At 43.7% G+C, this 26,610-nt stretch overlaps 1 long non-coding RNA gene and 1 other non-coding gene across 2 annotated transcripts; both read right to left on the bottom strand.

Moving 5' to 3' along the window:
• Window positions 1–722: 722 nt before the first annotated feature.
• LOC120889547 (uncharacterized) lies at window positions 723–26,610 on the bottom strand. The gene is made up of 4 exons (XR_005733472.2): window positions 26,002–26,610; window positions 12,746–12,891; window positions 2,937–3,181; window positions 723–2,406 (listed from the first exon to the last, which is right to left on the bottom strand). It is a non-coding gene; the product is annotated as an uncharacterized LOC120889547 (long non-coding RNA).
• Window positions 9,480–9,586, bottom strand: LOC120891263 (U6 spliceosomal RNA). Its single transcript, XR_005735633.1, has one exon. It is a non-coding gene; the product is annotated as a U6 spliceosomal RNA (small nuclear RNA).

Raw genomic sequence — 26,610 nt, 5'->3', positions numbered from 1 at the left:
TGTGCCATAACTTTATGAAGGAAGTATTCTTGTTTTTTTTTTTTTTCAAATGAGATAACCAGGGCTCAGAGAGGTTGAGTGACTTTCCCAAAGTCCCACAGCTCTGAGTCAGAGATGAGATTTGAAGCTAAGTCTGTTTGCATAACTCAAGGAATGTATACTTCGGGATCTTGCTGATACCCCTAACTCCCTTGCCACATCCACGAGGCAAAATCCCAAGTCTGGATAAGTTTAACTGACAGTCTCCTCCTCTGTGCTTACACCCAGATGGAGGAATACTGCTGGAGAAAATCCCATCGCTTTGTTGATTAGTCCCACTAGAAAGTCATAGTTTCCAACCTCAGCGGGGCCCTCAATTCAGCTAAACAATCCTTCTAAGTAACTGTCCTGACAACAGCACTTTCAAACTTTCTCCACTGCCCTTTGGAGTCAGACTGTCTGGGTTAGAGTCCTGCTCGGCCACTTCCATGATCCATACCGTGCCAGTCTTTAAAGAAGGGTGAGGCAGAGGAAAAGGGATGAGGGGAAGGGGAAGTAATATGTATCGAGTGTCTTCTGGATACCAGCCACTGTGCCAGGTGCTTTGCATGCAGTATCTCATTTAATTCTCCCAGCATCTCCCCACAGGAGATGCTATTGTTATTCTTGCTGTAGAGAGGAGGAGACTGAGGCACAGAAAGGTTAAGTCACTTATTAAGGTGACACAGTTGGTAAGTGAAGAAGTCATCTCATTTATTTAGACCCTCTTTATTTTCATGGATTACTGTGATAGGCTGCTAAATGGTCCCCATAACCTGTGACATGCCCTGTGATCTACCTTTTCTACTGTTGTTGGGGCAATCTTTCAGAAATGTGTACATCTCACTGTGCAACTACCTTGCTAAAAGTCCTTCCAAAGCTTCCTCCAGTCTTCAGTGTGAAACAATAATTTTTAATCTTAACCATTTGGCCCCCTTCTTTCTTTCTCAGTGCATGCCCTACCACCTGCACAGGATGCAGCCTCATGGAACTTTCTAGCTACCTGAAGACAGCTATTTTTTCTTTTCTCTGACTCCGTACCTTTGTATATGTTCCATCTACTCTCCCCCATCCTCTGCACCCATTCCGGTCCACTTTAAATGCTCCTCTTCTGTACTTTCACAGTACTCATGCATTGATCCTGGTGTGCTGTTGTTCCCCATTAACTCACATCCCCTACTAAACTGGGAGCTGCTTGAAGGCGGGTACTATGCCCTAGTTGGCTCCATATTCTCCAGAGCATAGCAGGAGACTCTAGTTAAATCCCCGTTTGTTGAATGACTGACCGACTAAATGAATGGAGTGAATGAGGGGAGAAAAAGCCCTCAGTTGGAAACTTTAGTGACATGAGCTGTACGGTATCTGGTTCTTGGCTGAAGCTGCTGCAGTTTTTCCCTATGACTACAGTGCTGTAAAAATATGTCTGCACGTGGATAAAGACTGGAAGAGAACTTTCCACACAAAATTAAGAGTTGTGTTTGAGTGGTGAGTTGATGGATGCTTTTTTTCCCCCCCTGTTTTCAGAAATGTTCTTTAGTACTGTTTTCTGAGCGATTTGGCAAAGTAGCAGACATTGTAGAAATGGGATCTGGGATTCTCGTGGAGGAATTGACAACCAACATGTATTGATGCCCAGTGGACCCTATGGGATCTAGGTGCTCTGGGGAGGCAAGTGGGTAAAGGCGACTCATTCTGACTCAGGTTCACATGGCCAGGAGTCTTGCCAATTCTGTTGGATTTGCTGGAATAAAATGAGAACTTTCAAGAATTTTCCAAGCTCCTGGGTTGAGGTATTTTTTTTTCTCCCAAAGCTGGGCAGCAAACAAAGATGGCTTTTGTTTGCAGTAAAACATTCATTTCTCTGATTTTGTCCTGCAAAGTAACTTTCTGCTGCTTTGGGGGTTCAGGTTTGCTGAGTGGGGAAACTGACTGGGTGTGCTTGGTTGGTTCAGAAATGACCAAAAATGTTTCCCTTTTCTGGCTCTCAAATAAGATGTTTAGGAATTTCATTGGCAAAACGATAAAGTTGTTCCTTTAGTGCGGCAGTATTTCCAAAACTACATATTGTGTGTTAACCCAGAAGAAGCAAAAGAAAGGGGGGGCAGCAAAGTGCTATGCAAGATTCAGATGATGAATATTCTGCCTTTATTGGGTGCTTATTCACCATATTGTGTCAGGCGCTGTGTTCAGGACTTTGGAGATATCTCATTTAATGCTCACAAAAGCCTACAGAAAAGGGACTGTTATTACCCCCAGGTTAGAGATGGGAAAATTGAGGTTCATAGACGTTCAGCTCTGAAATCATGAGACCAGGATTCAAAACCAAGCTTGACTGGCTCCACAGGTAAGCTCTAACCATTCAGCAACCCTGTTTCTAGGCTGGTCTGTCTACAGAGAAACAGAGGCATATATTTATTTTTATTTAATAAATAGTTGTTTAGTGTTTACCACGTGCCAGACACATGGTAAGTGCTTTATAAACATTAGCTCAATGAATCCTTACACACAACCCTGTAAGAAGGTGCTGTTATTAATGCCATGGGACAGATGAGATCACAGAGGCATAGGGAGGTTAAGTCACTTCCCCAGAATCGGGCAGGTTAGCATGGGACAGAGCCAGAGTTACAATCCAGGCAGCCATATTCTGCTGTTGGGCTCTTAACCTTCACTCTTTGCTGGATAGTGCGCTAGCTCTGTGTCCTGTTTACACAGCTCTGGCTCAGAAACACTAAAGACTTGGGTCTCTTTTTGCCGTTTTAAAGCAAGTTTGTATTTGGGGGAGTATTTTCCCCCATCAAAGCCCTGTGTTCTGTTCCTAGTGGTCTTGTGGAATGGAGCATGGGGGAGGGGTGGTAAATATACACCTCTGTCCTTCCATAGCAAGACTAGCCGAAAGGCAGGTTTCCAAGTGAGCTTACCTGTGGAGCTGGCTGAACTTGACTTTGAATCCTGGTCTCCTGATTTCGAAGCTGAACCTCTCTGAACCTCTGTTTCACCATCTGTGCTGAAGAAGGGAGCTTTCGTCTGATGCCTTCATTTACCATACTTCTGATTTTCAGTGTTTTGGGGAGAGGCAGTTATCTTCTGCAGTTAGATGCTGGGTTGATGAAGGGCTTTTGGTGTGTCACCCCTTTTCATTCAACGGAGGTTTCAGGCGAGTGCCCTTCAAAGGTAATTTGCTTGAGGTCACCAGAAGCAGACACAGAGTGCTCTCTCCTACCTCACTGTCCCACTTTTCCCTCCCTACCTCCTCCTGCTGCCCTGCTTCATTCTCCAGAGCCAGGCCTAGACAATGGCCGCTGCTCAGCTCAAAGAGAGGGGGGTGAAGGGGCAGCAGGCCCAGCCCACCAGCTTGAAAGCTTCATTTGACAGGGGAGGAGGCACATCTGGTTTGGGTTTTCGATTCAATTCAACAATGATTTATTGTAGGCCTGCCAGCTGCAGAGGTTCTGGGCTAGGCTAGGCAGCAAGAGATGGGAAGATAAGTAAAATATTGTCCATGCCCTTAAAGGAGTTTTCTAGGTTGTAGAGGTGTGTAGACTAGAATAAGCAATTGCTAAGCGACAGGCCTGGTGCCGAGTGTTGTACCTTGAGTACATTATGTCTTTGAATCTTCCCGACAGGTTCAATGATGAAGGTGAGGAAAGGATTATTGCTTTATTTTTCATATGAGGAAAGTGGCCCTCAGAGAGGAAGTGACTGACCCAAGGGCATGGAAGTGACCAAACCAAGTCTGGAAGCTAGCTGTGTCTGGTTCCCAAGTCCACACTTTGAATCATTCTGCTTTCCAGGGATGATGAAGAGGATGTTCATAAGTAACATTTCCTGAACTCTGCAGGCCCCATCTTTTTTTTTTTTTTTAATAGTGGATGGTCACAATACCTTTATTTTTAAAATTTATTTATATGTGGTGCTGAAGATCAAACCCAGTGCCTCACTCATGCTAGGCAAGTGCTCCACCACTGAGCCACAACCCCTGCCCCAACACCGAAGGCCCTATCTTGTGAGTGGGTTAAGATATTATTTCATGGGCAATTTCCAACATCTCTTTCCAGAAGAGAAAAACTGAGGTTGCATTGGGAAGTGATGGAGCTGGGGTTTAAAACTAGGCTAATCTGTCTCACCAGCCTATACCATAAAAGAGGTAGACCCAGGGGGCCAGGAAAACCCAGATGGTAAGAACAATCAATTAATTGTGCTTCAGAAGTCTTCATAGAAGAGATGGTATTTGGACTTCACTTTGAAGAATGAGTTGGGGTTTTGACAGGTAGAGCTTGGAGAGAATGCCTTCTAGCCAGAAAGAGATGCTCTAAGCAAGGGTCCCAGAGAGATGACTCAGTGGGGCATTGTGCTTGAGTGGTCCCAGGCTCATTCATCTTGCCAGAAGGATACTGTGTGTAGGGGAACAATGGGAAGGGAACTGGATACCCCTGAGAGTTTCCCACATTTTTGTCAAGTTGAAGTTCTTGTTCTTCAATTAAAAGCAGGTACTCCATCCAAAAGGCTTTTCTAATCATACTGTCATGCAACCCATGGACAAATACACAGGAGACACAGTGTGTCTATATAAGAACTGTGCTGAGAACTGTGGGGAATAGAAAAAATACTCAATTCCTCAAGTGTGTGCTGAGGGCCCCCGTGTGGTTGGGGTGACAAGATACACACATGGGAAAAAAGCAGCATGCAGTCCAGGCAGTTTCCAATCAAGCCAGATGAGGTTTCCCAACTGTCAGATTTCAGGGATGGGGAGGAGGGACTGCAAGGAGGAGGCTTTAGTGAGAGGGTAGGTTTGGGCTTTGAGGCATGGAGGCAGAGGAAGGCAGGAAAGCTGAAGCCTGGGTGGCGTGACCAGTGTGGCTAGTGTGTAGGGCTTTGGAGAGTCTCCAGACTACTGTTCTCCCTCTCCATGTCTTAATTTCCAGGAGTTGGTTCCAGGATATGGGACTGGATGGGATCAGATACAGCCTGTTGGAGATGGGAAACAGGGTCGGGTACCTGATATTCCTGATCCTCCAATTTTCTACACTTAGCCTCAATTCCTGGCAGCTCCCCTAGCTGCAGAATTGTATGTGTATGTGAGAGCCGTATTTTAAATTAAGCAGTGAGTGCTTTCAGCTCATCATAAACATGCTAAAAAGCTTCAGCCACGGCCTGAGCCCACCCCCACCCCTTACACACAAGCAGCAGCTGGGGCCACTCGACCCCGCACTCTAATGCGCATTGCCTATGACTCACCAAAAAAAAAAAAAAAAAAAAAAAAAAACCACTGTATATTTCAGTCTCCCTGGGTAGCTGATTCCTAGTTGTGGTGGGAAATCTCAGTCTGAATTTGGAAGGCAGAGGGCCTCAGCCCCGCCCTATTGACTGAGCATTCTACAACTTATGGAGTGTCTACTATCTGCAAGGCATTGTGGGTAAGTCTATTAATCTTTCTGGGCTTTCTCAGCTTCGATAAGCATGCAATAATATAACCCTGCCTGCTTTACCTCATTACCAGGGATCTGTCTCAGTCACACTGCTCTTTTAATTTCTGGAACATTCCCAAAGTCTTTTCCTGCCCCAGGGCCTTTATGTATGCTGCCTCTTCTGCCTGGACTGCCTTTGCTCTTGCTTTCAGCATGGACGTTTCTTTACCATTCAGTCTCTGCTTAAGTGTTACCTCCTAAGAAGAGCAGTTTTTGGCCACCTACATTTAGTTCTCTCCTGCCCCTCCCTCATATTCTTTTTGTGGGCAATGCTTTCTTAATTGTACTTACTTCTCTGGGTAATTATGTCTATTTATATTTTCTGGTTTTGGTATGTCTCTCCCACTGGAATATAAGCTCTAAGAGGACAGGGACCTTGTCTGTATTGCTTAGCATTGTGTCCCTCTCATCTAGAAAGGTACTTGGCACATAGTAGGCTAACATAAGCAAAACCATCTGGGAAATATTTTCTCCCTGTGGTTCTTGCCAGACATATGGTTGCTGAGGGGAAAAAATCATGGTAGATCTGTGTCATTCCATATGAAAAAAAAAATGGGGCTAAAGGGAGGAGTTTGTTGAAAACAGTTCTGTTTTAGAAACCAGTCCTTGGAGTCTCATCACCAGACACAGTCTTACGAAATTAAACAAAAGGAATAAAAAAGCATAAAAAAACTAAATTTTTATCGGGTGCTTACTGCATGCCAAAAACTGTTCTAAGTGTTCTATGCAGATTATCTCATTTAGTCCTCATAATTACACAGGGACATAACTTCTATTATTAGCTCCATTTTACAGATGAGAGAATTGAGGCTCTGAGATGTTATGTGAAGAGCCCAGGGCCACGGATTGAGGGAGAGGCTGAACCAAAAGTTGAACCCAAGGCACTCTGAGTCCACAAACTAAATCATCTATAGCACCTGCAGTCCCTACTCCACTCCACCCTTGAATATGTTTCTTTCACAACACTAGTCACACTGAAGAATAAGGGTTTTGTTGTTTTTAACTAGGCTGGGAACTTCTCAAGCGCAAAGGGAGGGTGAGTCTTCTTTATTTTGCTTCCCTTATGCCTGGAATAGAGCTTGCTACAGAATGGGTACCTATCAATATCGGTTGAATAAATGAATGAGTGAGGGAATCCATGTTCCTTTATTTTTGTCAGGCTTCAGGGTGATGGGCTCATGTTTATTTCCCTGGCAGAGTGTAGCACTGGGGATAGGAGTGTTCTGGGGGAAGAAGTGTCTCTCACCACAGGGTACAAGGAGGACTAGCTTTGACTGAGAAAACCAAAGCAGTGTTCTACACAGCAAGGCACTTGATCCAAAGGGTTTCATTTTGTCGTCAGTTGAAAAAGTAGCTGGACCTGTTTAGGACTTAAACAAACTTTCAGTGTTCAAATCCCATCTCAAATCCTTTGCAGAATGAGGCAGGGTGTGGGGCAGCAGGGCAGGGGGGGGAGTTATAAATAAACAAATACCCACAAACCGGCTGGATTTTTAAACAGAATTTGCTTCAATCATCGCTGCGCCACATTTTCCCAACTGGCCTCCGTCATGAGAACAAGTGGGAACTTTCATACTGAATAGCTTTATTTTTTTTTCCGACTAGATGAATGGCAGGAGTTTTGGCTCGGGAGGCTGGTTTCCAATCCCCGGCACACAGTTTGCTGCCCTACTGTGCCCCATCCATCACACACAGCGCCCTGTACAACATACCCAGTCATCATATCTGCTGCTGCAGCCTTCAAAAAGAATTGGGTCATTGTTTTATTACACCACTGAGAGAACTGCAAGCCTGTTAGGATTATGTCATTGATATTTGCGTGAAAAGGCAATCATGATATGCTGGTCATTTAACACAGCTGGGAATGCAACTGTGTTGTCATTGTCTGAGGTTCTCTGCCAGCCCCTCTGACTTCGTTTCCCAGCCCAGCCAGTGGAAATGGATCTCTCTGATGTATGTCACCTTTGAAATGCTTTCTAGCCCTTCAAAGAACCAAGCAGGATCTAACTCTTCATGCACTTGGACTTTTCTGCTTGTAGGCACCGCTTTCTGCAGGTGAGAGCAGCTTGCTTTCCATGAGTGTGGGAGTTGTACACTCTAGTGGTAAGATGCTGTAATACAGTATCATTTGTTCCCTAACTTACAGTTTGGGCTCAAGAACAAATGAAGGATGTTGTATGTGGGGAATGCCTCCATGGGAAAGTCATGTTTCAGAGTCTGTTGTGACTTCTATTGTGTGCTTGTTTTGGTAGGACCCATGCTTTCATTGTGGTTGTTAGTGTGCTTAAGCAGGGGTCTTGGGCACCATAATTCAAGTATATTTGCATTTATCAACAGGTTTTTATGATGGTAGAACATCTTAGTTCCAAAGGAGGAAATAATTAGCATTGATTACAGAAGTATAAACAGAGCTCAAGTTCATGTGCCAACTTTTCTATTGCAACTCATCGATCGTTCTGCCATTGATATGCTAGCTGGGGTTTTATGGCATATGGCCATTAAGGGACTCCTCAAAGGAATCTATGGCAGGGCACCTGTTCATTCCTCTTCTGGTTCCAATCCTTGCCAAACCACCTGTGCTCTTGCCAGCCACTTTGAGGTGTGACAGTCAGAGCTGGCCTGATAAGGGAGCCAGCCAAAGGGATGGAGTGCCTTAGCTAGAAATCTCCAAATCCCAAATGCTATGGCCATAAAGAACTCAGATTCTTGAATATTTCTTGGCAACTGACCCCAAGTACTTTGCCTTCTGAGTGCTTTGGTATTTGTGTTGTTCCTCATTCCTGGTTTTGATCTGTCTTTCCCTTTTGGCCAAGTTTCCCTTTCTGTAAAATGGGGCTCTTGCTGGGATTAAATGAGAGAACATATCCAGACCTGGCATAGTGCCTGGCACAGAGTAAGTGCTCAATAAATGGTAGCTGTCATCTCCTTTTCCATGTCCAGGTTTCTCCTGGCTGTGTTCTCTGGACCTCCAATATTGGCCTGGACCAGGGCCTGTTCTCTCCCCTGACTGGAAAGCCAGGTCACCTGTCCCTCAGTCAAACTGGGCTCCCTTCTCTGGCAGTCTTCTGTTGTCCTTACCTGTCGCCATGTGGCACTTACTGTAACCACAGACTGCCCTCTGCCAACTTCTGACATTAACCTATTGAATCCTGGCAAAGAAGAACCAGTTTGCAGACAGGAATTTGCATGTGTGGGCCAGGCACAAGACCAGGAGGCAAAGCCATATTTCCCTGCCCTCCCCAATTGGGAGCAAATCACCCACATTCTGGTTAAAACCAGATGCTTCACACCCATGACTGCAATGCCACATATCCAACAGTTGCCTATAAGAAAAATAGAGTGGTTTTCACATTAGAAACATAACTTGCAGGTCACTTCTCAAATTTCCAAAAAGCAGCTACCAAACCTGGGTATTTTTCCCCTTGAAAACGACAAACCTGTTCAGTGTCTTGTAGGGACTTTCATTTGAAAGCCCTGGGAGAACTTATATGCTCTTTCCAAGGGGGTCTCTGGCTGCTTTAATTTTCAGGGAGTTAATATATTAGAGAAGATAAGAGATCTTCCCCAAGCTCACCTGTTCCTTGACAATGCTATGTAGTTACCTTGGCAAACAGCCAGTCTGAACACTAAAAAAGAGGGAATGAAGGAATCTTGAATGCTATACTCCATGCATGTCCAAACAAGGATGGTGTTTTGGGGCAACCGATAGAGGAGAAAAGAGATTTTTCAGACGAGGTGCTGTGAGCTGATCCCACCCTATTATATCCCATCCCACCAAAAAGAAAAGAAAGGATGTGTAGTAGCATTGTGATGCATCGTGACAACAGACTTCCCTGCTAGGGTCAGTTGCTCAACCTGAGAGACTCTTCACGCTGGGTAGCCACACCAGGGTCAAGAGCACAAGGTCATTTTAATGAGGTCATTACCATGGTTAGTTCTTATTTTTCCCCAATTTTCATTTATTTTTGGCTCTTGTGGCAATGAACTCTTTTCAATAAAAATGTGGAACACTTCAACAATTGGTGTGTCATCCTTGCGCAGGGGCTATGCTAATCTTCTCTGATTCATTCTAATTTTAGTATATGTGCTGCGGAAGCCAGCACCCATGATCAGTTCTTAACCACTTTGACTCCATATTTTTTTGTTGAAGGCTTGTTGGTTATTGGTGCATTTGTTTCTAGCCCCTTGGAAGGAGAGTGAGAAGGGCACTAACATGATCAACTATTCTATATGTATCAGGCTTTGACACTCAGTTACATTCTGAGGGACTCACTTAGGTCCAGCAACTGTGTGGTTATCATATGAAACAGGAGCTTCTTGCTATGTATTCAGGAGGAGTATGCTAATTTTCTAGTGTTTTCAACATTAGATATTTTTTTTTTTTTTGGTTAGAGAAAGGCAGTTAAGTGTTGAATTAGTTCTTATCAGGAATTATCTCTTCCTCCTTCAAATCTCATGCAGATGCTAAATGGTTTCATTCATGTCATTTTACTGATGAATCAATACATCAAATAGCTTTTTTGAGTCTTCATAATGGGTAAGGTGCTGCATTTCTAGACTATGTCTTATTTCATTTTCATTGCAAAGCTATGAGGTAGGAACTGTTATTATCTTAATTTTACAACGAAGAGACTGAAGCTTAGGGAACATGAAACAAGATCACAGACAATAATTGGGGAGCTGGGATTCAAACTCAGATTTATGTGCCTCAATTAAACTATACTTCCTTCAAGTAACACATTGTAGGCCCTTCACAAAATTCAAGCTGGGGGCAGTGGTACACAGCTATAAATCCCTGTGACTTGGAAGGCTGAAGCAGGAGTATTGCATGTTTGAGGCCAGCCTCAACAATTTAATGAGGCCCTAAGCAACTTAGTGATACCCTGTCTCTAAATTTTAAAAACTAAAAGGACTGAAAGTGTAGCTCAGTGGTAGAGCACCCTTGGGTTCAATCCCCAGTACTGCAAAAAAACACCGAATTCATCTACTGCTGTTACTACTCCTCCTCTCCTTCCTCTTCCCCTTGCTTATGCAGCACTGCATTTGTCTAACAGGTTTTGGTGCTTTATACCCAGCAACCAATTGTAGAGTTCAGAGCCAGGCCTACATGCACGCATTCCATTTTTCTGTGCCGCTTGTAATGTAACACAGAGATGTGGGGCATATACAACTTGGGTAGTTTATTGACAGCCTGCTCAAAATTCACCAAACTTTAATTGAACACATAGTAGATAAGCAAGCTAAAATTCCTGTGCCCAAGTTGCTCATAAGACCTTGCAGGCCTACAGATATGGGAAGCATACATTTAAATGTATTAAATTTTCTTCATTTGAAAAAGGGATGAACTTAGTATGTAGACTATCAGAATATGTGTAAACAGGGACTGTAAAAGGCTTTAAAGAGGCAGGCCTCTTTAAAGGAAAAAGGAGCAGAAGTCACCAAATAGCTATGAGTGTTATCCCTTTCTGAGCTTCCATTTCCTCATCTGGGGCAATAGTCACAGTCACCATTTAGTGAGCACTTTACTGTGTATCAGGCACTGTGCTAGGTGATTTCCATTTAGTCATTATTCCCACTTTTCCCTTTTTAGAGGTAAGGCTCAGAGACATTAACTAACATACCCTGGGTCACACAGCTTTTCAGTGGTGCTATTTCTCTCTCCAGAATCCTCTTATAATCACTATGTTATATAGCCTTTCTTGTGTCCTGACTAAGCTCCATAGTCAAGTATTTTCTACTACGTTGCCTTAAAATAAATATGAAAATCACGGACAAACTTGCTTAACTGAGCCAAGAGGATAAACATTAGAAATAGCAATTAGTAGGTGAAATGTTGCCAGGAAGAGCTACACAAAAGCATAGAAAAGCAACAAGGGAGTTGACAATGATGGGAGTGGTGTGTGTGTGGCAGGAATTGAACGTTGATAGTTAATTGGATCCTCTCCAGCTCTTACCTTTCTCCTTCACCTTTCTGCTCCACAGTTTCTCAAGCTTCTCTAGAGAGCACAGCCCACTTAGATATAGCCCAAGCTGCCACAGGATGGCATCAGGCCAGAAATGGTAGGCCTAGGACAGTGGGGCGCTGGGCTAGGAACCATAAATAACCATGTTAATGAAAACCAGCTTTGGCCCAAAGCCTTGTCCTTTCTTAAGACATTCTGTGCCTCTTGTAATGACCTAGTTAGTTGAGAAAGGCCTAGCCTAGCATATACAACAATAAAAATAGCAGTTGCCCTTTAGTGAGCACTTACTTTGGGCCAGGACTTGTAGTAAACACTAACTAATTTAATCCTCACACAGCTGTGGAAAAGCAAGTATTAATATGTCTCCCACTTTGCACAGGAGGCAACAGGCTCAGAGAGGCTGTTATTTGTGCAAGTGCATACAGCTGATTGGAGCAAGAATTTGAAGCCTAAAGTGTCTATTTGCAGGGCTAGAGCTCTTAATTCCCCTACTTAATGAATGTCTGTTGGAGGAATAAACAGAAGAATGAATAGACTGATGTATTAATTCATTTCACCTTGCTCTGCAAACATTTAGTGAGTGCAATGTACGTGTCAGCCTCTGTGCTAGTCACTGAGGATTTTAATATTTAAAACACACACACACACCCTACATGGACCCTGCCCTCGAAGAGTCCACAAAAGCGCTCTCTTATGCCATGACTTCTGGGGAGGAGTCATTTGAGTTTCTTGAACAGCAGTTTTTAATGATGCTATTAAATTCAACCCAAAGCAAAGGTTGTGCACTGGTGAGCAAAGGGTTTCAAATGAGAATGCGTCTTTGATTTATCATCGATTCAGCCAGAGAATTGTTACTACGAGAAATGGAGCTGCAACTCCTATCACGTTAGTGAACTCTTCCTCCATCTATCATGTCTCTACCCTGTCGAACCCTCCCACGGTACAAAAGTTATCTGTACTCTAATGGACAATTATCCCATCCATCATTTCTGCTGGTCTTGCTGATTGCTGGCAGTCTACTTGCCCACAGAGGAGACTTACAAATAGTTGCAACCGATGATGTGCTGGAAAATTGCTCATTTTTATACATTTTAAATCCATGCAGAATGAATTCCTTTGAAGGCTGTAGTTTAAGCATTTGTTTTGTTGGTTATATAAGAGAAGGTTATGAATTCCTTACCTGGATGTGAAACATGACCTTCTACAACTATTTCAAAAGCCCTCTAGCAGTAGCCTTACAGCTATTTGTTAAAATGATGAATGAATGAATGAATGAATGAATGAATGAAATAAACATACCTAGGGTAATAGCAGAGGAGCAAGGATTGTACTTGGGGCTTGGGGGGATGGTCTTTGCACCAGGGTGATCATCATCTTCCTTTTTCATTCCGTGTATTTTAAAAAGAGTCCCAAGTTGATTAGGTTGAAGTGAAAACTCAATGATGCTGAAAGGAGAAGTTGAGGGACAGTGAGAGGTGCCTGTTGAATTCCCTGGGACTATTGCTATGAGATTTGAGGGTACAAATATTCCCCTTCCCCATGTTCCACCTCAAGCCTGGTAATATATTTAACTTTTTTGGGGGGGGTAGTACTGGGGATTGAACCAAGGGGTGCATAACCACTGAACCACTTCACCACCCTTTTTAACATTTTATTTAGAGACAGGGTGTCACCGAGTTGATTAGTGTCTTATTTTTGCTGAGGCTGGCTTTGCATTCATGATCCTCCTGTTTCAGCCTCCCAAGCCACTGGGGTTACAGGCATCCACCACTGCACCAGGCATATTTAAGTTTTTATTATATATGTGTATATATATATATATATATATATATATATATATATATATATATATATATATATATTTGTTGTTTGTTTGTTTATTTTTATGTGATGCTGAGATTTGAACCCAGAGGCTCAAACATGCAAGCTGAGCACTCTACCACTGAGCCACAACCCCAGCCCTTAACTTTTGATTATAATAATCAACATTAGTACAGAGTCACCAATTGCCCAAGGCAAAACCCCAACAGTTGCCTTTCGTTCATGTTTTTTTTTTTTTTTCATTCATCTTTATTTCTTAATTCTACATTCAGCCACTCACTAAGCACTGCCAAGTCTACATCCTAAGCATTCCTTGAATGTGATCCATTTTCTCCATTCTTCTGCCACTTCCTTAGTTCAGGACAGCACCCCCATCATCTCTTGCCTTAATTCCTATAATAGTGTCACTTCTCTCACTTTTTCTCTTTCCCCACTTTTGTGAATTCTTCCCAAAGTGGCCTGAGTGATGTTTCAGATATGCAAATCTGATATTTCATATCCTATCCCCTACACTTGATCTTCATAAATAGCTTCACTACACTTGAGACCAGAGGCATTCAAAGTGTGGCCCTAGAAACAGCAGCACTGGCATCTCTGACAAGTCATTAGAGTTGAATCAGAAACTTGGGGGTGCCCACTCCCAACCTGTGTTCAGCAAGCTTTCCAGGTGATTGTGATGAGCATATAATTTGAGAACTCACTCCCTAAAGCAATGCTTCTCAATCCTGGATGGACACTAGAATAAACTGAAAGAGCTTTAAAAAATTTCAGTGCCTCCCCGACAGATTAATGGAATCAGAGTCCCTGGGGTGAGATCGTCATCAGTATTTTTGAACCCCCCCCAGATATTCTAATGTAGACTGAGGATGAGAACTACTATGTTACAGGATGAAGCACAAGCTCCTTAGCTTGGTATTTAAGGTCTACTTCCTTGGTCACATCTTTCCATGCCCTTGCTTGTTCATTCTAGAATCCAATGAGGGAGACATTTGGAATTCCCTTAGAGTCACACGCAGTCTTTTACCTCTGTGCATTTGCGCATATCACTCCCAATGACTTGGCTTCTCCTTCCTCCCTCCTTTCACCTAGCTCATATTTTCTCATTTACGGTACATAGCTCAGAAGACACTTTTATGAAAGAGATTCCTTTGATCCTCCATTCTGGGTTAGATGTCTCTCCTCCATACTCCTACAGTGTCCATATCATAGCACTAGATGCTTAGTCTTGTTGTTCTCTGGTTAGTCATCTTCTTCCCCTTCCCACTTAAGAGCAAGGATTCTCATCTAAAGTATGGTGCCTGGCACATAGTAGACATTTCATAATTCCTGTGCATTTTTGTTCTCTATTCCTGGGGTGCTCTTCTGTGCATCACCCATGACATAGATTTCAACTCAGCCTTCAAGATGCAGGTATCATATCTATTTTTTGGGGGGGGGGCTACTAAGGATTGAACCCAGAGGCACTGAACCATAGAACCACATCCCCAGACCTTTTTATATTTTATTTAGAGACAGGGTTTTGCTAAATTGCTGGGGGCCTTGCTAAGTTGCTGAGGCTGGTTTTGAATTTGTGATCCTCCTGCCTCAGCTTCCTGAGCTGCTGGGAACAATTTTTTTAAAAAAAATTGTTCTTGGGCTGGGGATGTGGCTCAAGCGGTAGCGCGCTTGCCTGGCATGTGTGCGGCCCAGGTTCGATCCTCAGCACCACATACCAACAAAGATGTTGTGTCTGCCAAGAACTAAAAAATAAATATTAAAAATTCTCTCTCTCTCTCTCTTTAAAAAAAATTTGTTCTTTTTAGATAAACATGACAGTAGACTGTATTTTGACATATTATACATACATGGAGCATAACTTTCCATTCTTTTGGTTGTACATGATGAGGAGTTTTGCTGGTTGTGTATTCATATACATTCACTCTACACTCCATTCTTTCTACTGTCTTTCCTGTTCCCATCCCCCCTCAGATGTCACATCTTGAAAACCTATAAATCCCCTTCATGGGTTAGGCAGTCTTCCTCTGGATTCCCATAATATCCTAACTGCAATCCTATCTTAGCCCTTAGCACATGAGGCCATCATAGACTGTTTGCATGTCTGCCTCCCCCACGAGACTATGAGCAACTTGAGGTTAGAGGCAGAGTCTGTACATTTCTGTATTCCAGATCCTAGAACAATGTCTGGTACATGTCAGGTGCTCAGGAAACCTTTTGTGAATGGATAATCGAATAAATGAAGACCTTCATCTTCTTCTCCATGTCTTCTGCCACTACTCTGTCCAGGCTCCCATTGCTTTATTTCAATAAATTTCAGACTACTTTCCATTTCTCCTTTCTCCAGTCTATCTGAACACTTCCCCATTCCCAAGATGTGACTTTCTCAGTCTGTAGTCACCATATCCCTTCCCTACCCAAAGGCTTTCAGTGATTCCTCACTGTGTGTGTGGAGCAAGCATGAAAGAAGTATTAAAGAACTTCCTTTCAAAGAGTCCCCTGCCTTTCCAGCCATCCCTCTTTCATTCCCCTGTGTAGGACCTGCCCATCATTTGTGAGCCCTGATGCAAAATGAAAAATTGGAGCCCCATGTTAAAAAATCATGAAGGATTTCAAGATGGCAACAGAGCAATAAACCAATCTGGGGTCCTTCTGAGTATAGGGCCCCATGTGACAGCACAGGCCTGCCCCTACAAGTATCCAGTGTGCTGGCCAAAGGCACTCACTCATCATTCAATTGCTCTGCATGTTCACTTTCTCTGTGACTTTTTTCTGCCTCTTCCTAGCCTTCTCTACCCCACTGGCCAATCTAAAGCTTGTCTTTCCCACGGGTCCACCCTGTTCTTCAAGGACTTGTTCAGGTGTTACCTAATACCATTCCAGACCTTTAGTATTTTTTACCACACACCTTGATATTAATAGTTATTTTTAGATGTGTGTAGTCTGGTCTCTGCTGAATTTTAAGCAACTTGAGTACAGGGACTCTATTTGGTTCATCTTCGTGTTTCTTAAAGACCTAACACAATACTCATCTTACTGGTTGAATGACTCAGGGAAGAAAGGTCACAGCTCTGATCACTGAGTCAGCCAAAAGAAAACAACATTGAAAACCCGATTTGAGTCCATCCTAATATTAGTTGTGTAACTTTGAAGGAGTCAATGTTCTCTGAGCCCTAGCTTTGCCATCTATAAAAAGATTATACTTAGAAAAATAATGTAGAAAAAGTTACTTTCTGCTGGTATCTTGTTCTTTGCTAATGTTTTCAAAATCTTTTGTTTTTTAATACTCATAAGACTTATTTTATATTTTATATCACATAATTGCAATACCTGAGGTCTTTGAGGATCTAATTCTGTTTTCGTTGTTTCTGGCTTCATTGTGTGCTTTGTAATTTTGGATTATGAGTTCATGTTCAGCCAGACTTTATCCTTGGTAATCCTATGAAAACTGGGTTGAGGGTGTGTTCCTCCAGGGAGGATTTGTGTTTGCTTCTTCCAGGTGCTTCAGGGCACTATTAATCCAGGACTGCTTTAGGTGAATTGTTTAGTTGTAAAGACAGGGGTCATGTCTCCTTTGTCTATATGACTCCAGATCTTAGCACAGGGACTTGTAGATGCTCAACATGTATTTGTTGATTGAGTAGACAAATAAAGAAATGAATAAGGCATTCTAACAGTTTCTCTTGGACACCCAACAAGAGATGTAAATTCCAGTGTTAACAAAGGATAGTAGGTACATCAGAAAAATAAATAATTACTAACATTTATTGGGCATCTATTATGTGCCAAATATCATACTAAGTCCTTTGTGTGTATTAACTCATTTAATTTTTACTCAATGTGATATGTACTATTATTGTCCTCAATTTACAGAGGAGGCACCAGACAGGCTGAGTAACTTGGTCAATGTCATACATCTGGTAAATGGTGGAACTTGAATACGAACCCAATCACCTTAGAGATAGTCCTAATCACCACCTTATATTGGAGAAGTGTTCAATAGTAGTGACATAAGTGACAGAATGGAAAATTTCAGTACTGTTGAAGGGATTGGGAGAGTTACACAGGCCACACGAGGCATGGGAAGGGACTTAGCATGGTCTAGTATCATTAGACCTTGTATGTAGGTCAGTCTACCCCAATGATAAAAGGAGAAGTTTGATGGCAGGCATTGTGGATTATTGCTCTTTGAATTGCTCAATATAGCTTTGCTGAATCTATTGAATGTATTAAAATTAATCACAGGGATGTTTTGAATAAATTATTTCACATCTTGTGTATGTGTATCAGATGGAAAGTTGTGATCAATCTTTCATATTTATTAAAAACTTGAAAATACCTAGATGTGACCATAACATGTTTGGGTATAATGACATCTTGCATTTGTACTAGAGTATGGTACCCAGGACCCTGGGAATAGGAAGGAAGAAACTTGGATTCTGCCTTCATTGGCCCCATAACCCGTTTTTTGGCTACTTTCCAAATTTAGGAGGCCCTGGAGCAAAGAGGGGCTTTATTTGCTCTTATCCTTGCCAAGGCCAGGAAAGAATTTGAGTGTGGACTCTTAGTAAACATTCTGAGTCTTCTTCCTAGCACTACTCTGGTAGAATGAAATTCCCAGCTTTCACCAATCTTGGATCAATATTTACCTGGGGGTTGGTAGTGAGCCTGGGGGCAGGGCTTCAGAATGGAGAGGAGTGGAGTTGGGGGGTGAGAGAAGGGCTGTGTGTGTGTGTGTGTGTGTGTGTGTGTGTGTATGTGTGTAGTGTGTACTGGCTGAGGAATGGTGGAGATGGTGCGATACAAGGATTGTGAAACAATGAGAGTAGGGTTGGGAGAGAGGATGTTGGAGAAGAAATAACTTACCAGTTTATGTTGATTTACTTTCAAAGGCTTCTCTTTGCAGGAACAACTTCTCTGGTTCTACTTTTAGAGGGCTGAATTGGGCAGTTAGCTCTCGTTTGGCAGTTAGTTTCCAAATTGGCTTTCCTTATAGGTGGGAAGGGGCAGTAAAGAGCGCAAAAGGGGGCTGGGGTTGTGGCTCAGTGGTGGAGCACTTGCCTGGCATATGTGAGGCACTGGGTTCGAGCCTCAGCACCATAGAAAAAATAAATAGATACATTAATTAATTAATTAAGGTATTGTATCCATCTACAACTAAAAATTAAAAAATTCTTATTTTTTAAAAAAGAAGGTGAAAGACAGGATTTTGGTTTCCTGTTGTAGAGAAGCCTTGAGATAAGGAATTGGCCCTGTCCTGGTAGGAGGTTAACTACAGGTCCCTCTCTCCCCAGTCCTGTCAGCAGACCAGGACTGGCTGCTAGAAATCCCCTAGGGAGGTGGTTGCTGAAGACTTTATCATGGGGCATGTTGGGTTTAAGGCAGCAGGGGCGGGGAGGCTGGGCTGGAAAGAGATTTGGGAGTTAAGAGCATATAGGTAAGAGTTGAAACTGCCCAAAGGGAATATATAGAAAGAAAAGCAGAGGAAAGGGCTTATGGAGTTTTAGTCTGCGAGGTGGGAACGCAGCTTGAGAGTAGCAAGGGTTTGAGGAGGGTTGATGTCCATCATTCAACATTTATTGAGTTTTATGCCAGATACAGAGTTGGAGAGGAAGTTAGGGATTTAAGAGGGAGAAGGGTTAAGAGGGGATCCCTGGGTGGATCCAGATGAAGGGAAAGGGAGGGGCTAAGTGCCTGGGCTCCCTCTTGCCAGGAGAGCACATCTGTTAACACAAAGCTGCATCTGTGTCCCAGCCAGCTCTCCCCCGCTTCACAGCCTCCTTTCTACCCACCCCCACAAGACAGAGAGGCACATGGTGGCTTCCTGCTCCCCTGCACTCCCCCTCCAATGTTCCTTCTAGGCACTTAGCTGTGGCGCTAGCAACACCCCTTCTGAGAGCACAATCAATTCCCAGGGGTGAGTCGTGGTAGTGGTAGTGGTAGGGAGGGTTGACAGTTTCGAGAGAAGAGCCAGAGAAGACGTTGTCTGTCTGTAATTAGCTCCAGCTGCTGTTGGGAGGCAGCGTTGGGGGCCGTCAGGAGTGTGAATGCATGTGCATGAACCTGTGTGCGTGGCGCCTCATTGCTAACACTCGATTTTTCACTGTACTCCACGCTGCCTGTGGCCTCGCTGCTCTGCAACCCCTCCTGTCCCTGAGGATCCCAAAGGACAGAGTGTTCCACAGGCAGCACCAGCTTGAATCGCTAATGCTGCTAAGCAGGAGCACAACAAATATAGGCCCCCATATGTCCTGGATACATAAGCCCTTGTTCTCCCCCACAACCTCCTCTTCCTGAATGTTTCCTGGTAAGTGAAGCCCTGCCACTTGAAATTAGCAACTCCTCAATTCTGCACAGCCTTTTGGCAAAGAGATTTTGCAGCTGCCATGCTATGCATTCTCAGACAGCAGTTTACAGGTGAAGATCCTGAGGCCCCGGATAGCGGGGAGATTTGCACCTAGTCACCCAGATAGCGCATGTATGTCCTCAGCCTCCTATCCTGCTGTCACATTCCCAGGAAAGTGCTTCAAAAGGACTACTACTGGGTGGTTCTGGCTATTCTTCTCTGTGTGCTAATGAGAACCTGTCAGCTGTGATCCAGGACCTTCCTCAGCTACTCAGGGCTTCTCTGGCTTAGAGTTCTGTTCTCTGGGCAATAGGAAGCTACTGGAGGTGTCTGTTAAGGCAGAGGAGTGACACTCGATGATTCTTACAGCTCCAGGACAGGGAAGGACTGGAAAGGAGAGAGGCGAAAGGCAGGTGGCCCGACTGGCAGGCCATGTCAACACTCCAGGCAAGAGTGGAAAGTGCTCTGAACCAGGACAGTGGCAGCGAGAGCTAAGAGGAGGGGATGGCTTTGGGGCACATGTCAATGGTAGAAATTATGGGAGTGCCCACGGGAAAAGGGTTGAAATGACCCCAAAGTTCTAGCCTGAGTCCATGGTGCTGTTAACAGAGGTGGGGAATAAAAGACTATTGGGGGGGGGCTGGGGTTGTGGCTCAGGGGTAGAGCGCCTGCCTAGCATGGACGGGGCCCTGGGTTCAAATCTCAGCACCACATAAAAATAAATGAATAAAGGTATTGTGTCCAGCTTCAACTAAAAAAAAAAATGTTTTTTTAAAAAAAGACTATTTGCAGGGTGGGGAGTGATGGAGACAGGTGACGAGTTCAGTTTGCACTTGGTTTTGGCATGCCTAGGGGACTTCCGAGTGGACAAGTCCAGCAGGAAACTGGGAATCTTGGCTTAGAGCCCAGGCAAGATATGGGAGCTGGAATCCACCAGGGTCCAAGTGGTATTAGTTGACCCCTTGTGACTGAATGGGGTTCTCTCTCCTCCCATTTACTCCTCTAGGGCAAGGAGCTGGGACAGAGTCAAGGAAATTGGAGACATGATGGGGACACTTGGCCAAAGTGAGAAGATGCCTTTATCTTGCTCTTCACAGAAATCTTGTCCCCTTCTTCTTCTTAGGATCATGGTCCTCCTTCCAGGGCTGCATTTAGAAAAAAGGAAGGAAGGAGGGGAGATATGGAGGAAGGGAGCTGATTGTGTAGAACTCATGTTGACATTGGCCATGAAGCAAGACAAGAGAGTCACTTCCACTTTTTTGTTTTTAATCAGGGGAGTATGTTCTAGTAAACTCTACTAAATTAATGATTGAGGATTTGGGATAGAAAATATAGATACCACAACTATAGAATGACCATTGGAGCCTTTAGTGCTGTGGAGTTGAGGCTGGGAGAACATAAATGGTGGCATTTTCCAAGCTCCAGTCTGTGCAAACAATAGCCAGTCTCCTAGGAGTTCTAAAACTTTAATTAGACCTACCAGGTTCCAGAATCAAATCCCATAATCCCATAAATCTAATGCAACAAGTTAAGCATGATATTCTTAGTCACACACTGAATATAGGAGACACCAAACTGCCATCTTCTTTCTGTGCCTCAGAATGACCCTTGCCCAATCTCTTCCCCCTAAATATTGGTCTAGGATGGCATTGGCCTCCCCTAGAATCTCGAGGTCTTCTGTTGATTTCTTTGTGAAATCTCTGGGAGCACATCAGTAATAGTTCTGAACATATCACATATTAGAAGTTCATTGGATTAGATAAAGGGGAATGAAGGGAAGGGAGAGGGATGGAATAGGAAAGACAGTAAAATGAATTAGATATAACTTTCCTATGTTCATATATGAATATACAACCAGTGAAACTCCTCATCATGAACAACCACAAGAATGGGAAGTTATATTCCATGTATGTATAATATGTCAAAATACATTCTACTGTCATGTATAACTAAAAAGAATAATAAAATAATAAATTCCCAAAAATACTATTTATAGTAACAAGGATAACAGATAATATTTGCTGAGTGCTTATTGTAAGCCAGGTACAGTTCTAAACACATTACATGAAGTAACTCATAATTACACATGAACAACACTATGAGGTAGGTATTAGCTGTATTACTAACCCCATTTTACAGCCGAAGAACACAGACTAAGTTACTAAAGGTCACACAGCCTATGAGGTCTAGGCTGAGTCAAACTTTGCCTATGTGGTTCCAGTTTGTTATCAACCACTAACATCTTCTATAGCTCCAACTAGCTCAAAATGACTCCAGATGAGGGCTCTCAATCCATTTTGAACCTCAGACTGGTAGCATCTGCAATTTGGTCTAGATATTTGAAATGTTTCAGAGTTCTGTAAAGCATCCTAGGAGCTGCTGCTTGGACAAGGTAGGGTCAGGACTCAGAAGGCATTTCCATGTGCTTCTGGAAAGTCATAATGTAAGGCTGGGGTTCATAATAAGAATAAGAGCTGTGGTATTTCACACAAGATGGGGTGCACTGCTTTTTAAGGTGTGGCCCAAGGAGAGTTTTTAAATTTTTCCTTTTAAAGAGCTTATTTTAGGGACTGGGTTTGTGGCTCAGTGGTGGAGCACTTGCCTAGCATGTGCGAGGCACTGGGTTCGATCCTCAGCACCACATAAAAATAAATAAATAAAATAAAGGTATTGTGCCCATCAACAACTAAAAAAAAAAAATTAAAAGTTTATTTTAAAAACAAGAAGAAAGCCAAGGTGGCAAGGAGAAAATGAACTGCTTTACTCTCAGAAAAACAGTTTCAAAAAGGCTGGGGGAATGTGTGTGTGTGTGTGTGTATGTACATGTATATAATTTTATAGGTTGTGTTTTGCTCTTTGTGTTTTTAATTAAAAAAACTGGCAGAGATTTAGCTCTCATTATCTCAGGGAGAACTTTCTAAACATGCAGATTCCAGGGCTGAGGCCCAAACCCAGAGACTATATCTCTATGGAGATAGTTGCATTTTGGCCAACTCCCAGACTGAATTAGTTCGAGAACCACTCTCACTTAGTCTTTGAGAAGATATAGGCCTGTTTTCTGATTTCAAGAGTTAACTGACCCAAGCAGGCCTAGGAGTGCTTCCTCCTCCTCCCCCTGCCCAGCAGAGAAGAGGGGCAGCTAGAATTCAGAGAGCAGGCTGAGGGCATGCCTTCACAGAAAGCATAGTTCCTTTCTGCCAGCACGCCCCTCCAAAGAGTGAACTCTATCCCCAAGAGACGGCAAGGAGGGGCAGAGAGAGAAAGCTAAGGAGACTCTTACCTCAGCACCCTGGGGCTCAGACAATGGAGTCTCCAGAGGGAGGGAGAGAGCAGCAGTGGTTCAGCGCTCACAGGGTCAGGGAGCCACAGTGACAATGGCTATGGTGGTGGCTCCATGTGGACGCCAGCACATCTGCAGGGAGCTTTACAGGGACCAGAGATTCTAGTTTATGTGGGACTCCTTTTTCTTTTGTTAGTGCTGTGAGAGCTGCACCCTTCTGGACCCCACCCTCCCAGAAGTGATTTCATTTTCACCACAAGGGAGTGGGTAGCAAAGCTCAGTCTGTGGCTGGGGAGAGCCAAAGAAAAGACTTCATGAATCTTTAGCAGTGAATCCATTTGTTTAGTTAGCTGTGGGGGATGGAGTGGTTGCAGAATCAGTGGGAGGAAGAGCTTGGGACTGCTCTCTTTGAGTGAGATTGGGAGGAAAAGGTGAAGAGGGCCACTTTAAATGAAGGAGATGATGAGCCCCTGAACCCCTGGTGGCGTTAGACCTGCATTGAGCAGGACCACCTGCTGCTATAAATGGTTCTCAGATGCTGAAGCATATAGCAGAAAACCAGGAATCTTAATCATCGCTGATTCTTGTGAAGCATTTACTTGGCAGTAGGCACTGTGCTGGGCTTTAGATGCATCATTCCGTTTAATCTTTAAAACACTGTATGATAGATCCTAGGATTATGTGTCCATTTCACAGATTAAACTCAGAGAGGTTATGTGATTTGCCCAAGACCACACAGCTAGGAAGTAGCAGAGCCAGAATTTTAACCCAGGTGGTATTATCTGTCCACTAGGCTCCAGAAGGGACCCACATGGAGATTAGGGATGCCTGTGCCTCTGTCTAGGTAACACTTCTTGGCATCTTACAGCTCTTGGTAGACAAGGTATGCCATTGTATCTACTCAGGACAAGGAGAGGGTGGGAGGAGAGTCTCAAATTCTAAGTCCCTATGTGTTCCCCTTCCTTTGACCTCTACCCCTGGGCTGATCATATGCCATGGTGGTGGTACATTAGATCTGTTTGATTTCTTTCTCTTTTTTTTTTTTTTTTTGTGGGGCTGGGGATTGAACCCAGGGTTTATGTGCATACAAGGCAAGTACTCTACCAACTGAGCTATATCCCCAGCCCTTGTTTGATTTCTTACACTGAGGCCTCTTAACATTTGGGGAAGTCTTAGTTTAGTGACTCAGATCACTTAGCCTAAAGATAATCCTTGAAAGAATTTCTCCTATCCAGTTGATTCTTTCTCCTTCTTGCACCTCAGTTTTATCAAGAGGACTCTCTGTCCCATTTCTCAAATCCTGAGTTGCTGCCTCAATAAGTTGCTTTGGACTTCATTTTAACAAGAACAAAACCCTCCTTTTCTGCCAACAAGAGCTTCTTGGTACCTTTGTCCTTGACCTGGGTCTACTTTCAGGCTCCTACTCTGAAGTTCAAGTTTGTACCTATTATGATCTCATGTTCCTTTTCCCTGTTCTCCCTTGTATCCAAATCTGCTGTCAGGATGGGATGTGTCCAGATGAGGTTTAGCAGGTTGACCCTCCCAAGAGGTTGGTATTTTAACCAATGCCAAAGCACTGAGTAAAAGGAATTATGTACTTAAGAATTTTCAAGCCCTCAGGAGTGGATAGGGGGAGATTTAGAAGGCCCAAGGGAACATTCTTAATGCTCCTGGAATGCCACAAGGTAGACATAAAATTCAGGCTACCACCAACACTCAAGGCTTTGACAAAAAGCCTTCCAGACAATGAAACTAGGATCCAAGCATCGTTTTCTCAGCGCTTCTCAGAAGGAGGAGGGCTGAGAAAACTCCATGCGTTACCTAAGATCACACAAACAGGCAGTAATCAAGGCAGAAACAAGTTCCCCCTGAGACTACTTTTGTTCTATAGTCTGAGAAATAATCTGTTCTCCACTAGACACAAGGTAAATTTCCTTTCTTGATTTCTCAACCACTGATATCAACATTGTTCTCTTCAAATCCACTTCACAGGCAGCAGTCTTAGGAATACAAATAAGAAGCTTTTTATTTTGCAAATCAGAGAAAACTGAAGGTAGCCAGCCTTGGATAGATGAATGTCTTAATACTTTGTCTTTGCTTAAGAACAATGTTCTTTTCATGGTACTGCGTGGAAAGCAAAAGGCCAGATACGTTTGCCCTGTCCTGTTCTTTAAGAAAGTCTTTAGGATAGCTCAGAAGGACATTGCTTTTAGTATGGGTCATGGCTTCTTCAAATGGCTTCCTGGAAGAGACATTCCTTACTCTCACCTCCAAACAAATTGTGTACCATGGGAATGATTTGCTATTGGTGTTAAGGGAAGGGGGTGCGTGGCAGGCCTGGCCCAGTCATCCTGGGCTATTTTGAGGAAGCTCTAACACTCCTCAAAAGAAAGGAAGAAGGGCTCTCCCTTTTGGAGCAGCCATTGGAGCTGCTTCAGGGACTGACAAGCTGGCCAGAGACAATGACTAGTCTCTAGGTGAAATGGTAAAAGCATCAGAAATGCTCCTTTCCTGGGGAGCCGGCAGCTATTTTGGCCTTTCTTTCCATTAAAATAGGAAGGCATTGAAAGGGGCCATCTCTCTGCATAGCATGAAGCCTCCTCATTGGGGCAGCATTTCTAACTGCGTTGAGAATTAACCACATTGCTCTTCTTTTTACCATGGAGAAGTTCCTAGATTCTCATTTATACCCTCCTGCTTACACCATCTTTCATAGTTTCAGTAAATTGCTGTATAAAAGATGGAGAAGCCAGCAGGAGCTGTGCCCACAATAGTAGCTGTGGTTACATTTAAGAAATTCACATGCCAAGGGTGCACTTCTCCCATTAAGTTCAACATGAGAAATCAGGTGTGCCCAGACAGTATTGATGAAAAGAGGACCCCAAAAGACTGGTGGGGTTTCTGGTATGCTGTGTGGGGGGTGGGAGAAAAGAAAAGGAGGCATTTTCATTTTCCAAACTAAGAAGCAGTTTAGGGGTGAGGGAATTCAGAAATTCTTCTAATGCCATGGACCTGCCTACACCTGAGTGAGATAATGATGACCATCTCTAGGCCCTGCCCTCCTCTCCCCCTCCCCAAAAGACAGCATGAACATCAGTGAGCCCCGGTACTTACAGGTGCAGAAGATTTTAGAACAGGAAAATGGAGCTCACAGGCTCTTGAATGCCTGCCGAGCCAGTTGCATCAGATTAGGAAGTGATGATCGTAGGAAGAAGATGTTTGGAAAATCTTGCCTTCCTACCTCCAGCCCTTCCCCACTTTGTCTTCTCAGCCTACATCCAAAGTCAGACCACCCCCAGGAGGCCTCTCATCCTGCCAAGGCTGCCTGGTGCCTCTATGCCCCTTACCATGAGGGTGCTGGCAGCCACATTGCGTCTTTGAGCCTGTGACCCGGCAAGGTAGTCAGGCCCCTGGGATTAGGTTGGCAGGAGCAACTGTCTTCCAAGTGATTAGCCCAGAGAGAGAGAGAGAGAGCAGGCAGACCAGGAAACGGGTCCAGGATAGAGAGCTCCAGGTCCTCAGCATGTTCCTGGCGTATTCCGAAAGTGGCATCCACAGCAGAGAAAGTGTCCCAAAATAGCTCAGGCTGCCAATGCCTTGCTGAAACCTGAGAAAGAATTGCTGAATTCAAAGATCTGGGTCGCTGTGGGTGTGTGATCAAAGTACGGATTTGTTGGTAGCAGGAACTCAAGTCATGAGTTTAGGAGTGACATGAGGTCACCT

This window comes from Ictidomys tridecemlineatus, chromosome X (assembly GCF_052094955.1).
Source record: "Ictidomys tridecemlineatus isolate mIctTri1 chromosome X, mIctTri1.hap1, whole genome shotgun sequence".
Taxonomy (NCBI): domain Eukaryota; kingdom Metazoa; phylum Chordata; class Mammalia; order Rodentia; family Sciuridae; genus Ictidomys; species Ictidomys tridecemlineatus.
The sequence above is the reverse complement of the archived record's forward strand: the minus strand, read 5'-3'. Positions and strand labels throughout refer to the sequence as shown.